Source organism: Podarcis melisellensis (assembly GCF_964234715.1).
Source record: "Podarcis melisellensis genome assembly, chromosome: 18".
NCBI classification, from domain to species: Eukaryota; Metazoa; Chordata; class Lepidosauria; order Squamata; family Lacertidae; genus Podarcis; species Podarcis melisellensis.
This window is the reverse complement of record NC_138536.1, coordinates 10,592,885-10,606,823: the sequence shown is the minus strand read 5'-3', so window position 1 is coordinate 10,606,823 and position 13,939 is coordinate 10,592,885.

The following is a 13,939-nucleotide window of genomic DNA, read 5'->3' as shown; positions in this document are numbered from 1 at the left end:
CCTATCTTTTAAAGGGGGGGGGGAGAAGACCTAGGTAACTACTGACCGGTGAGCTTGGCGTTGATACAAGGAAAGGTCCTAGAACAGATAATTCAACTGGTGGTTTCTGTGAGCATTTAGAAAAACGAGTGATCTAGTGTCCAGATCAGGGGAAGTCATAGTGCTGCGCTATTTTGCCTTGGTCAGACCACATCTGGAGTCCTGTGTCCAGTTCAGGGCGCCACAATTTGAGAAGGATGTTGACAAGCTGGAACATGTGCAGAGGAGGGCAACCAAGATGATCAAGGGTCTAGAAGCCAAGCCTGATGAGGAACGGTTGAAGGAGCTGGGTAGGTTTAGCCTAGGAAAGAGGAGACTGAGAGGAGATATGGGAGCCATCTTCAAAGATCTTAAGGGCTGCCACATGGAAGAAGGAGCCAGCTTGTTTTCTCCTGCTTTTGTGGGTAGGACTCGAACCCATAGCTTCAAGTCGCAAGAAAGGAGATTCCAACTGAACATTAGGAAGAGCTTTCTGACAGTGAGAGCTGTTCCACAGCGGAAGGGACTCCTTTAAAATGTTCAGGGATGCAGGAAAGGATATATTGTTTGATTATAGCCTTTCCAACTTGTGTTAACAAGTTCACAATTTGGCAGAGTAACATTCCCCTGTTTAAACTCACAGCGGATGCTCAGGCTCACTAAAGCCTCTATAATAACTCTTCTGGTATTTCCCCCTTATTCCCTCATAAAAGATAAGACACAACACAGTTGTCTATAAAAGTATAAAAAGAGTTTACTTACTCACATTCTGTTCACAATTGGATCCCAGAAGGCAGACTTAGCTTAGAAAAGTTATATATACCTGGAAACTATCTCCTAAGGAGACAGTCTCTTTGTCATAGCTGTCAACTTTTCCCTTTTCTTGTGAGGAATCCTATTCGGAATAAGGGAATTTCCCTTTTAAAAAAAGGGAAATGTTGGCAGCTATGGCCAAGAGAGCATCTTTGGCTAAGCAGATGTTGCTTCTTCAATGCATATAGTCAAAGAAGAGAGAGATGGCTGCCCTGCCCTGTGCTTTTGTCGTTACCTGCACAGGTGAGGCCACGCCCATCTCTAGTCTTCAGTCCAGAAGGAAACAGGAAGTTTACCTGCTGGCTGGACAAACATGCCTCCCCAGGTGTAAACATGTTCAATCTAGGAATGTTGTACTTGACTGCTCTTGTGTTTCACATCCCACAAGAAGAAGGTTGTGTCCTCTCCTTCCTTGAAGGTTTTTAAGCAGAGGTTGGATGGCCATCTGCCATGGATGCTTGAACTGAGATCCCTGCATTGCAGCGGGTTGGACTAGATGACCCTCAGGGGTCCCTTCCGATTCTAGGATTCTGTGTTGAACTTCAGGCCACGGCCCTCTCAGACGCCACTTGACCCGAGTGTTTCTGCCTGGCTGGTCCTTGACCTTGCCCAGGCGGGGGGTGGAGAGGGGCACCCGTATGAGTTTTTGCAGATACTGGCCCACCCATGGGATCCCTTGCCACTTTGACCAGAGGAACTGGCACTGCCACAGGTGCTGCCCAATAATTGTAAAAAATCGGTCCCGAGCTCGCACTTTGGAACTCCCTGCCACTTGATATTGGGCATGCGCCGCCGCCCTACCCTTCCAGCTCCTGCTAAAAAAATTCTTGCTTCAGAAGCCGATGTGAGTTTTAATCAGTTTTTAGGACTCTCTCAGACTTGTGATTTTTTTTGGGGGGTAGGGTTGAAAGGAGCCCCTGCCTGCCATTAAACCTCTGTGGGGGGTTTTGTAAGTGGTTTGGGGCCTGGATCCTACGGGGAAATATTTTGCTTGGCCAAAATCTGTACTTTTACGTGCAGAACTCTGTTCAAACCACTAGCTGGAAATACATGTATTTTTTAAAGATAATAATAAAAAAAACTTTTCTAGCACTGCCTCCGTTTGATAACCTGCTTTCCCACCGTAAAGTGTTGTGATTTTGAAGGGATCCTGGTGGGATTTTATTGTTATTTTTTAGCAATTTTGGGACACGACGAGTCCTGTCCCAAGTCTTCTGAAGCGTGTCCTCTTGGATTGGTTGCGTTGGCAAGGGAACCTCAGATGCGGCCCTCAGAACCCCCAGTCTGGCCCTCAGAACACTTCTCAGGCCACACTTCCTTCCCCCCAACAAATTAAATCACAGTAAGACATCAAACGTTAAAACCTTCATATGTTTAAGGCAAATATCTTCATATGCCCACTTAACATATTTATTGCAAGCCATTTTTTGTGTTTTAACAAATTTTATGTGTTACATTCCTCAAATACATTTTTGCCTATATGACCATGCAGTTCTAATGCAAAAGTTTTTGTGTTGTGAAATCGCTTCAGAGGAAGCAATTCATAAATGAAATTAATAATAACATGAAGATGTGATCTGTATGCATACATTACCCTAAATCAGGGGTCAGCAAACTTTTTCAGCAGGGGGCCGGTCCACTGTCCCTCAGACCTTGTGGGGGGCCAGACTATATTTTTTTTTTGGGGGGGGGATGAACGAATTCCTATGCCCCACTAATAACCCAGAGATGCATTTTAAATAAAAGGACACATTCTACTCATGTAAAAACACATTGATTCCTGGACCGTTCGTGGGCCAGATTTAGAAAGCGATTGGGCCAGATCTAGCTCCTGGGCCTTAGTTTGCCTATCCGCGCCCTAAATACCTGTTTTTAAGGACACAAGCTGTCGTGGGAGAGATGCTTTGCAAAAATTCGGAGAAGTGGGAATGCCCAAAGAGAACGGTTTTGGCAGCTGTGAATCAAGCCCCCTTCTGTGCTGTGCAATTAAAGCAGTATTGCTCTGCTTTGAAAAGTCCTGGCTTCCTCCCCAAAGCATCCTGGGGAACTGTAGTTTGTTGCGGGCGCTGAGAGTTGTTGTTGTTTGTTGTTGTTTAGTCGTTTAGTCATGTCCGACTCTTCGTGACCCCCTGGACCAGAGCACGCCAGGCCTTCCTGTCTTCCACTGCCTCCTTCGAGAACACTGTCTCACCATCTCGTCCTCCGTCGTCCCCTTCTCCTTGGGCCCCCCATCTTTCCCAGCATCAGGGTCTTTTCCAGGGAGTCTTCTCTTCTCATGAGGTGGCCAAAGTCTTGGAGCCTCAGCTTCAGGATCTGTCCTTCCAGTGAGCGCTCAGGGCTGATTTCCTTCAGAATGGAGAGGTTGGATCTTCTTGCAGTCCATGGGACTCTCAAGAGTCTCCTCCAGCACCAGAATTCAAAAGCATCCATTCTTCGGTGATCAGCCTTCTTTATGGTCCAGCTCTCACTTCCATACATCACTACTGGGAAAACCATAGCTTTAGCTATACGGACCTTTGTTGGCAAGGTGATGTCTCTGCTTTTTAAGATGCTGCCTAGGTTTGTCATTGCTTTTCTCCCAAGAAGCAGGCGTCTTTTAATTTTGTGACTGCTGTCACCATCTGCAGTGATCATGGAGCCCAAGAAAGTAAAATCTCTCACTGCCTCCATTTCTTCCCCTTCTGTTTGCCGGGAGGTGATGGGACCAGTGGCCAGGATCTCAGTTTTTTTGCTGTTGAGAGTTGTTCGGAGACCCCTATCCCCCTTCTCGGAACTGCAGTTCCCGGTTTAACAGCTAATCCTTCCCAGGAACTCTGGGAATTGCAGTTCCCTGAGGGGAGCAAGGAGGAGGGGGGGCCTTTCTTGACCCCTCTCAGCGCCCTGATCTACAGATTCTTTGTGGAGGAAGACACAAGTACGGTGTGGGATTGCCATGAAATGCAATAGGAACCAACGTTGTGCTTCCATTCCTGATTGAAACTGGATTCTCAGCTGACATGGGATTTGGCTGTTGACAGCCACATGCTCTTAACTTTCTCCGAAATATTTTTCCTCCTCCTCTCCCTTGCCCTCCCGTTGTCCTCGTATGCCTTCCCGGACTGAGGGATATTCCAGAGGGGAGTTCCCAGAAGCCTATCAAAATGTGCCAACAAACTTTGAGGCTGAAAAGCTCTCGATTTCCGTGTGTGCTGGCAAGAAGGGACTTTTGGGGGGTAGGGAAGTCCCTTTTTTAAAAAAAGAGAGATCAACTGCAAGGACCATTTCCTGGATTGTGAATGTGCTTGTTTAAATATACTTTTAATAGAATTATGGGGTGGTGGTTGCTTTTTTGGAGGGGACCGAGTTTTGCTGTTTCTCAAAGCAGATGCAATGAATCCGTGTCCCTCGCTCACCTTTCTGCAGACAGGTGAGAGATGTGAGCCTGTGATAAGAATTTTAAGGTCTTAGATATATAATAAATGTACCAACCAAGCACATACATGGATCAACACCGGAGGACCGACCTGGAACCATTTTTCATTCCCAAACTGACCAATTTTTTTCTCTGCAACGTCAAAGGAAGATGGAAAAGCCTCCCATTGTCTTTTCCTTCACAAATCCTGTCATAAGGGTATGTCTGTGTATGAATAGGGTGTGAGCCTGTGACCTGGCTCAGGAACTAAGTATTTATCATTGCAAAAGACTGGCCAGGCTCCCCAGGGTATCCAATCAAGTGACCATTAACAGGTAACCTGCCAGACAGGAGGTAAGCAATGCACTCAGATTTCTGCTGTAGACCGCCTCTTCTGTGATGTAAGTATGATGTTTGTGGGGTGGTGGTCTTGGGTTACACCCCTTCTGTGATGTATGTATGATGTATGGAGGGGTGGTCTGAAGCTCCAGGGCAGGGAATTTAAATTGTCTATATAAGGCCTTGCGCGCCATTGTTCTGGGTTCCTCCTCTCCTGCGTGTGAGGGGAGCACCCTGTTGCAACAGTTCAATAAAGATCAGGCTTCCTAGCTGCTTTGCTTCTCAATATTCTCTGCTTGGGCTCTGTTATTTTCTCCTACCATTAGGGAACCTATGTAAGGACTCTATATGGGCTCTCGGATACCCCATTAAGGGGAAATTTTTGTTTACAACAAGCCTGTCTTGCAAAGGACGAGCCTGCTGGATCCGTTGCTGTTGTTGAAATTTAAATAATATTATTTTTTATAAATAATTTTTATTAATTTTTCATTCATAACATTCCAGTTAATAAAATATCAACATCATATCCGAATAAAAAAGAAAAAAAGAAACCAATTATACATTCCGAATTAATTAATTTAATGGAACTTCCCATGTTCTGGCTGATCCGGATAAAGTCTTTTATTTTGGTTCCTGCGTTTTCTCTGCTGTTTATTCTCAATATCATAGTTCCGATGTTAACCCCTTCTTATCGTCACAGTCCCTGCTATGGGACTTTTCCATCGTGCTTAACGAATCCATATTATGTTGGCCTGCAAGAGGAAATTTTATTCTTCTTGTTGTTAATCTTTGATTGTTTTTCGGCACAGTCCCCCCAACTGGGGCCCCCCCCACAGTCTTATCTCTAACATTCTCAGCTGTCTTCCAGCTTTCATTTAATGACGTTTAAAGTTTGTTCAATGAAGTTTCAGGTCTTTTAGCGAACTGGTATTTCCAAGTCCAAAAGTCTCCCTTAGAAGCAATGCCATGGAATATATTCCACAGTTAATATTTCGGTTCCTCTACAATCCAAGCTTTGCTCCTCCTGGGCCCTAGAGAGAGCTAGCGCCAATCAGAGATTCACCATCACTTTGTTATCAATCCATATACAACGTATGTTGTTGTTTAGTCATTTAGTCGTGTCCGACTCTTCGTGACCCCATGGACCAGAGCAGGCCAGGCACCTCTGTCTTCCACTGCCTCCCCCAGTTTGGTCAAACTCATGCTGGTAGCTTCGAGGACACTGTCCCACCATCTTGTCCTCTGTCGTCCCTTCTCCTTGTGCCCTCCATCTTTCCCAACATCAGGGTCTTTTCCAGGGAGTCTTCTCTTCTCATGAGGTGGCCAAAGTATTGGAGCCTCAGCTTCAGGATCTGTCCTTCCAGTGAGCACTCAGGGCTGATTTCCTTCAGAATGGAGAGGTTGGATCTTCTTGCAGTCCATGGGACTCTCAAGAGTCTCCTCCAGCACCAGAATTCAAAAGCATCCAATCTTTGGCGATCAGCCTTCTTTATGGTCCAGCTCTCACTTCCATACATTGCTACTGGGAAAACCATAGCTTTAACTATACGGACCGGGAAATTTAAATAATATTCTGTTCCCACAGTGGCTACTCTTTGGAACTCAGGGATGTCCAATGCAGCTGAATGTTGGGTGATTTGGGACCTATCCAAAAATTACCCTTTTCGGTTAGACTGCAGAACTCATTGCCACAAGATGGTTTGAAAAAAGGACTGGATGGATTCAGGGAGGATAGATAGCCACTGATGGCTACTAGCTGCAAGGCTACATGGTTGGGGGCAGTTGCTGGCATCTGTCTGTCTTGAGAAACAATGGAGTGCACCTCGGGGGGTGAAATCACATCTCCCACTGTGGCTGCAGAAATCCTCTCTCTGGGTGTTCTGTCTGCCCCTCAGTTCAATTATGGATGTTCTTTATACTTAACGTTATTAAATATGAGATAAAAGCGACCTAGCAGATGAAAAACCTCAAGAATCAGGAAGGCGTGAAAACCACGCTGTGACATCACAGCAGCTCAACCAATGAGGAGAGGCCTGCTTGGTGTTTACCCAATCATAACTCGCAAAATTTCCAGGTGGGTAGTACTCATATTTCACCTCTAGAGGGTGCTATTTTCTAATCCTGAACCAAAGATGAAACTGCCTAAGAGATTTAAGGAGGAATCCTGAATTAAAAATAAAAATACACTTTTTGCTGCCTTTTTGAAAATGCAGGTGTGAAGATTGCAAGACTTGCAAGGGAAGATTTTGTCCTGCTCATTGCAGTGACAGAACAAAGGCAAAGCTCAAGACCATAATTCAGAGGGTTTTCTTCTTTCTTGTATGATGCAGTGTCAGGAAAAGGGAATAAGAACCTGTTTATTTAGGCAAAGCTTTCAAAACAGACTTTCCTTCTGCTGCCTTTGAGAAAACTCCTTTGCAGAAACCCACGTGAGATTTGAAACACCAGGGAAATCCATTTGCAAACCCTCCCAGTGTCCCTATAGGGACAGGCCTGGGTTTACAGAAGCCATCCCGGTTTCTGATTTGATCCCGAAATGTCCCGCTTTTCCTTAGGACGTCCCTATTTTCATCGGAGAAAAGTTGGAGGGTATGGATTTATGCGACCCCCAGCCAAGGAGATAAGTCACTAGTAGACAACCTTTAGAAGACATCTGAAGGCAGCTCTGGATAGGGAAGTTTTAAGATGTTTAATATTTTGTTATGCTGGAAGTGAAATAAAAATATTAAGGTCATATATATATATTGTTCATAAATGTACCAACCAAGTGCATACATAGATGTGTGGACCACATGCCTGGAGCAGCACAGGAGGACTGCCCTGAAACCATGTTGACTCCCAAACTGACCAAATGTTTTCTCTGCAAGGAGGGAGGAGGTGGGGAGCCTCCCCATTGTCTTTTCCTTCACAAATCCTGCCTTAAGGGTATGTCTGTATATGAATAGGGTGAGCCTGTGACCTGGCCCAGGAACTAAGTATTTATCATTGCAAAAGACTGGCCAGGCTCCCCAGGGTATCCAATCAAGTGAGCACTAACAGGTACCCTGCCAGACAGGAGGTAAACAACACACTCAGATTTCTGTTGTAGACCGCCCTTTCTGTGATGTAGGTATGATGTATCTGGGGGTGGTCTTGGGCTCCAGGGCGGGCAATTTAAAATGCCTATATAAGGGCAGACACACTTTTGTTCTGGGTCCTCCTCCTTTCCTGCGTGTGAAGGGGGCACCCTCTTGCAACAGTTCAATAAAGATCAGGCTTACTAGCTGCTTTGCTTCTCAATATTCTCTGGTTGGCCTCTGTTCTTTTCTCCGACCGATGGAGAACCTGCAAAGGACTCTAGAAAGGCTCTTGTGTCCCCCATAAGGGAATAAGGGCAGGTTTTCGTTTATTACAGAAGCTTCCCAGAGTGGCTGGAGCAACCCAGTCATGTGGGCAGGGTAATTAATGTTGTTGTTATTGCTGCTGCTGTTGTTGTTGTTGAATAGGACGTCCCTATTTTCATTGGGAGAATTGTTGGAGGGAATGCATTTGTCCCGGTCACGCCAAGTGACTAGGCTGGCGGGGAGAAAGGAGCCCCGTGTCCGTGGGCAGGATCCGGCTTCCTCATCCGCACATGAGCGCGCACAGCCTGTCCAGCAATGAAGTTCGAGCTCTGTGTAGTCACTGGATTATTTGAGGGTGGGGGGGTGCAGGGCGAGGGGGGGGAGTTAACAGCTGGGGAAGGAAAGGTGATGCCAACTTGAACAAAAAGTGGTGCCAACTTGAGCAAAATAATGGGAGCGCGCCAAGTAAGCCCTGCCCAGCATATTTGATCGCATGACACAGTGCACTCACACTATTTGAATGGCAGTGCCCGGCAACGTGGGGGGGGGGTTCTGTCCTCCTCAAGACCCCTTGTCCCCTAGGAGTTGGCTCCTATGATGGTGAATACCCCCTCCTGCCACCCTTTCCAAAAAAAACCTCTCACATCGATGCAGCAATTAGACTTGACAGCTAATCAATCAATCAATCAATCAATCAATCTTTATTGGCAGAAAGAGAAAACAGGCACATGTTGGTCGAAACCTAAGATTGCCATCTGTTTGCAAAACAATACGTGCGTCAATGTGTGCATACCCCAGTTCTGTCCTGGGTTCAACTCTCAGCCTTCCCAAAGAATGTTCCTATTTTTGACAGCCGTGTGCTATTTTGGGGGGAGAGGGGCTGCTGGACGCAGGCCCCAGAGTCTTGTTACGGGACTGTCCGAGCGGCTAACCCCTTGGTGTGGGTTACCTTGACCCGGGTGACAGGAGAGAAGAGCCCCACCCCCTCCCGCTTTCCCCATCCCTCCGTGGGGCTTATTCCCATGTAAGGGCTCTGACCTGGGTTGCTGGCACCGTTTCATGTGAACTCCACGCCGTGTTTCGTCCTGGGACCGGGCTTCCTAGAACCAGGGGGGCAGACCTCCCTTCTCGGAAGAAACAGGAGCCTTGCACATGTGGTTTGTTGTCGTTGGCCGGACCTGTGGCTTGGCGCTTGGACGGAGGCCTTGCAGGCGGCTTGTTATGTCTGGTGGCTTCACCCTTGAGATGAAGGAGACAGTGGTCAAATGCAGGGATTCAGATTCAGACTGCATTTAAGAGCAGATCTAGCTGACTTGCAGGACACGGGTGGCGCTGTGGGTTAAACCACAGAGCCTAGGGCTTGCCAATCAGAAGGTCAACGGTTCGAATCCCCGCAACAGGGTGAGCTCCCGTTGCTTGGTCCCTGCTCCTGCCAACCTAGCAGTTCAAAAGCACATAAAAGTACAAGTAGATAAATAGGTACCGCTCCAGCGGGAAGGTAAATGGCATTTCCATGCGCTGCTCTGGTTCGCCAGAAGCAGCTTAGTCATGCTGGCCACATGACCTGGAAGCTGTACACCGGCTCCCTCGGCTAATAAAGCGAGATGAGCGCCGCAACCCCAGAGTCGGTCATGACTGGACCTATTGGTCAGGGGTCCCTTTACCTTCTTAGCTGACTTGCACATTCCCACTCTGAGGTTTGGGGTGTTTGGGGTCTTAGAGGAGGGTGTAATAAATGAAAATCTTCCCTTATTCCCTTATGGGGGACACAAGAGCCCTTCTAGAGTCCTTTGCAGGTTCTCCATCGGTCGGAGAAAATAACAGAGGCCAACCAGAGAATATTGAGAAGCAAAGCAGCCAGTAAGCCTGGTATTTATTGAACTGTTGCAACAAGGTGACCCCTTCACACCCAGGAGAAGGAGGAGGACCCTGAAGCAAGGTGTGCCCGCCCTTATGTAGACATTTTAAATTGCCCGCCCTGGAGTCCAAGACCACCCCCAGAAACTTCATACCTACATCACAGAAAGGGCGGTCTACAACAGAAATCTGAGTGTTGTTTACCTCCTGTCTGGCAGGATACCTGTTAACGCTCACTTGATTGGATACCCTGGGGAGCCTGGCCAGTCTTTTGTAATGACACTTAGTACCTGAGCCAGGTCGCAGGCTCACCCTATTCATACCCAGACATACCCTTAAGACAGGATTTGTGAAGGAAAAGACAATGGGGAGGCTTTTCCATTTTCCTTGACCTTGCAGAGAAATCATTTGGTCAGTTTGGGAGTCAAAATGGTTTCAGGGCTGTTTTCCTGGGCTGCTTCAGACATGTGGTTTATATATTTATGTACGTGTTTGCTTGGTACATTTATGAACATTTATTATATATATATAAGACCTTAAATTTTTCCCCCAAGGGGGAGCACCCTTGGGGGGGGAACACATGGTGTTCTTTGGAATCAAAGTATCACAGTTCCACATATTTGAAATCCCTTGTTTTAGCTGGGCTTTCCAATGTTTCTGAGTACTCCCAATTGTGCCCATTTTCCAGGTTTACAGAACCCCAGATTTACAGAAGCTGTCCCGGTTTCTGATTTGATCCCTGAATGTCCTGCTTTTCCTTAGGACGTCCCTGTTTTCACCCAAGAAATGTTGGAGGGTATGTCCATTCCTCCTTTGTTGAGATTTCTGGTGTTTTCCATTTTTGTGAGTACAAAAACCATTTTAGCAACTTTTTTAGAGACCTCTTTTTCAATCTCTATAAGAACGCAATGCAGCCAAATTTCAAACGTGTTTTGACTTATGAGCAACAGGGGGGGGGAGGGGGGAGAGAAGAGATTGCAATGTAGGTTTTAGGTAAATAGATAAGGTTAAGGGGTTGGACAGGCCGCAGGGTGGAGAAGGAATTAGACCATCACGGATGTAACGATGGGAAGTAGCCAAGATAAATAAATAGATTTTGGTGAAAATTGTATGTTATGTGATTTTAATGTCAATACCAACATAAAATAATAAACATATTTTCAGAAAGACTCTATACAATGCTTTGAGAGATAAATGTATGGGACAGGATTATAGGGAGAGAGCTGGGGTGAGGCTGCTATTTACTCGCTGAGTAGACATGGAATCAAAGAACTGTAGAGTTGGAGGGGACCCCAGGGGTCATCTAGTCCAACCCGCTGCAAGGCAGGAATCAAGATGGGAGCTGTCCCAGGTGGGAACTGGGAAGACGTGGATCTCTGTTTGTGAATTGAAGATTACGATAGAAGGTTGATAAAACCACGTCATAGTTGTGGTGCCCTTGGCGCCCAGTGTGGGGGAAGTGGTCACACTGCCCTGATCCCACCTCTGTTCTAGGAAACCCTGGAACACAGAAGGGAAGTTCTCCCTCTGCCAACATCATGACCCAGACAGCGGCAGATCACCTGTGTTGCAAAACAGCAGACTTCACAATGCTGTTGTCCGAATCGCGTTTGCATGCCAGTTCGCCTGTGCTGTTCTTATTACATCAGGCCCTTCTTGGGACCCATGAGGACTAGGAGCCTTGGAGGACCATACTACTGTGGCCGGGTACCTGCTCTGCATGCTTAAGGTGCCAGGTTCAACCCCTAATCATCTCTAGGTAGCCCTGGGGGTGTCCCCTGTCTGGAAACCCACTGCCAGTTGGCGCCACCAAACTTCAGTCTCCAGCTGCTGTTGGACTACAACTCCCATGATCCATAGCTAGCAGGACCAGGGATGATGGGAATTGTAGTCCATAAGCAGCTGCAGATATAAGTTTGGAAAACCCCGGTGCAGATCGTTTCTGAGCTGGCTGGGCCATCTGACTCCCTTTAACGCCGTTTTTCATGCACCTGTTTAAACCAGACTTCTAATCAGAAACATGAGGACTGGATCCTTGAGTTTATTTTGAAGGAAAGGAAACATAGCTCAGCTACAGGACACCTGCTCTATGTCTGGCGTCTCCATGAAGGCCAGGAAAGACTCCTTGCCTAAATAATAATAATAATAATAATAATAATAATAATAATAATAATAATGACAATAATAATAATAATGTCATTATTTGTACCCTGTCCATCTGACTGGCTTGGCCCAGCTACTCTGGGAGGCTTCCACTATATTCAAAAACATAAAACAGGAAGCTCAGTCAGTAGAGCATGGGACTCAAGGACACGGGTTTGAGCCCCACAAGTTTCCTGCATGGCGGAGGTTGGACTAGATGTCCCTCGGGGTCCCTTCCAACCCTATAATTATATGATCCTATTATTCCATGTACAGGGCTGCCTGCAGATGTCTTCTAAGTGTCAGGTAGTTATTTATCTCCTTGACATCTGCTGGGAGGGCATTCCACAGGGCAGGTGCCACCACCGAGAAGGCCCTCTGCCTGGTTCCCTGTAACCTCAGTTCTCACAATGAAGGAACCGCCAGAAGGCCCTTGGCGCTGGATCTCAGTGTCCCAGCTGGATGATGGGGGTGGAGACGCTCATTCAAGTATAATAATAATAATAATAATTATTATTATTATTATTATTATTATTTATTATTTGTACCCCGCCCATCTGGCTGGGTTTCTCCAGCCACTCTGGGCGGCTTCCACAGAGACCAAAAATACACTAAAATGTCACACATTAAAAGCTTCCCTGAACAGGGCTGCCTTAAGATGTCTTCTGAATGTCAGGTAGTTGTTTATCGCTTTGACATCTGATGTGAGGGCATTCCACAGGGCGGGCGCCACCACTGAGAAGGCCCTCTGCTTGGTACCCTGTAACCTCACTTCTCGCAGGGAGGGAACCGCCAGAAGGCCCTCGGCGCTGGACCTCAGCTTCCGGGCTGGAAGATGCAGGTGGAGATGTTCCTTCAAGTATACAGGGCTGAGGCCATTTAGGGCTTTCAAGGTCAGCACCAACACTTTGAATGGTGCCCAGAAACATACTGGGAGCCGACGTAGGTCTTCAGAACTGGTGTGATATGGTCCTGGCGGCCGCTCCCAGTCACCAGTCTAACTGCTGCATCCTGGGTTAGTTGTAGTTTCTGAATCATCTTCAAAGGCAGCCCCACGGAGAGCACATTGCAGTAGTCCAAGCGGGAGATAACCAGAGCATGGACCACTCTGGCGAGACAGGGCACAGGCAGGCAGGGTCTCAGATGGAGCTGGTAGACAGCCACCCTGGACGCAGAGTTGACCTGCGCCTCCATGGACAGCGGTGAGCCCTAAATGAACCTTGAGAATAATACAGTGGTACCTTGGGTTAAGAACTTAATTCGTTCTGGAGGTCCGTTCTGAACCTGAACCTGTTCTTAACCTGAAGCACCACTTTAGCTAATGGGGCTGCCGCTGCCGCCGTGCAATTTCTGTTCTCATCCTGAAGCAAAGTTCTTAACCCGAGGTACTCTTTCTGGGTTAGCGGAGTCTGTAACCTGAAGCGTCTGTAACCCGAGGTACCACTGTACTGAGCCAGCAGGACCTGTGGCCTGGCTCACTGGCAGGTTGCTTTCTGCTTAAGCCACCTCTTTGGACCCCATGAGGACTAGCGCCATGCAGAGCCGTCACCTGGACAGCCTAGTGTTCTGGCTCAGGATAAGACAGCTTCATGTGCAGGAGAGTCTCTAGCGATGCGCAAGAGCAGCCTAGGCGGAGACTACCCTGGATATGAGCATCGGGACGGCATTAGGAGCCCTCCTGTTTTTACCTGCGATGTGCTGCGTCCTCCCCACTCTCACAGTGAACATCTGCCATGGAGATGACTCACCCCGTCTCCCTTTCGCCTACCTTGTTGATGTGCCCCGTGCACCATCCTTGTCTCCTGTCCAAACCCGAGCCATGTCCGACAGCTGTCTCTTGGTCACCGGACACCAGGAACAGCGTGTGGCCGGTCAGGATTTGGCCGGAGGCTGAGCCGGGGGGGGGGGAGAGGCCAGGGAGTGCAGGAGTCCCCATTTCGCAACCCTTCCCTGGTTCTTAGAATTGAAAGGTTGGAAGGGACCCCCAAAGGACAACAAGTCCAACCCTGTGCAAGACCTGCCAAGAAAAAATAAAGAATTTATTTATGTATGCGAC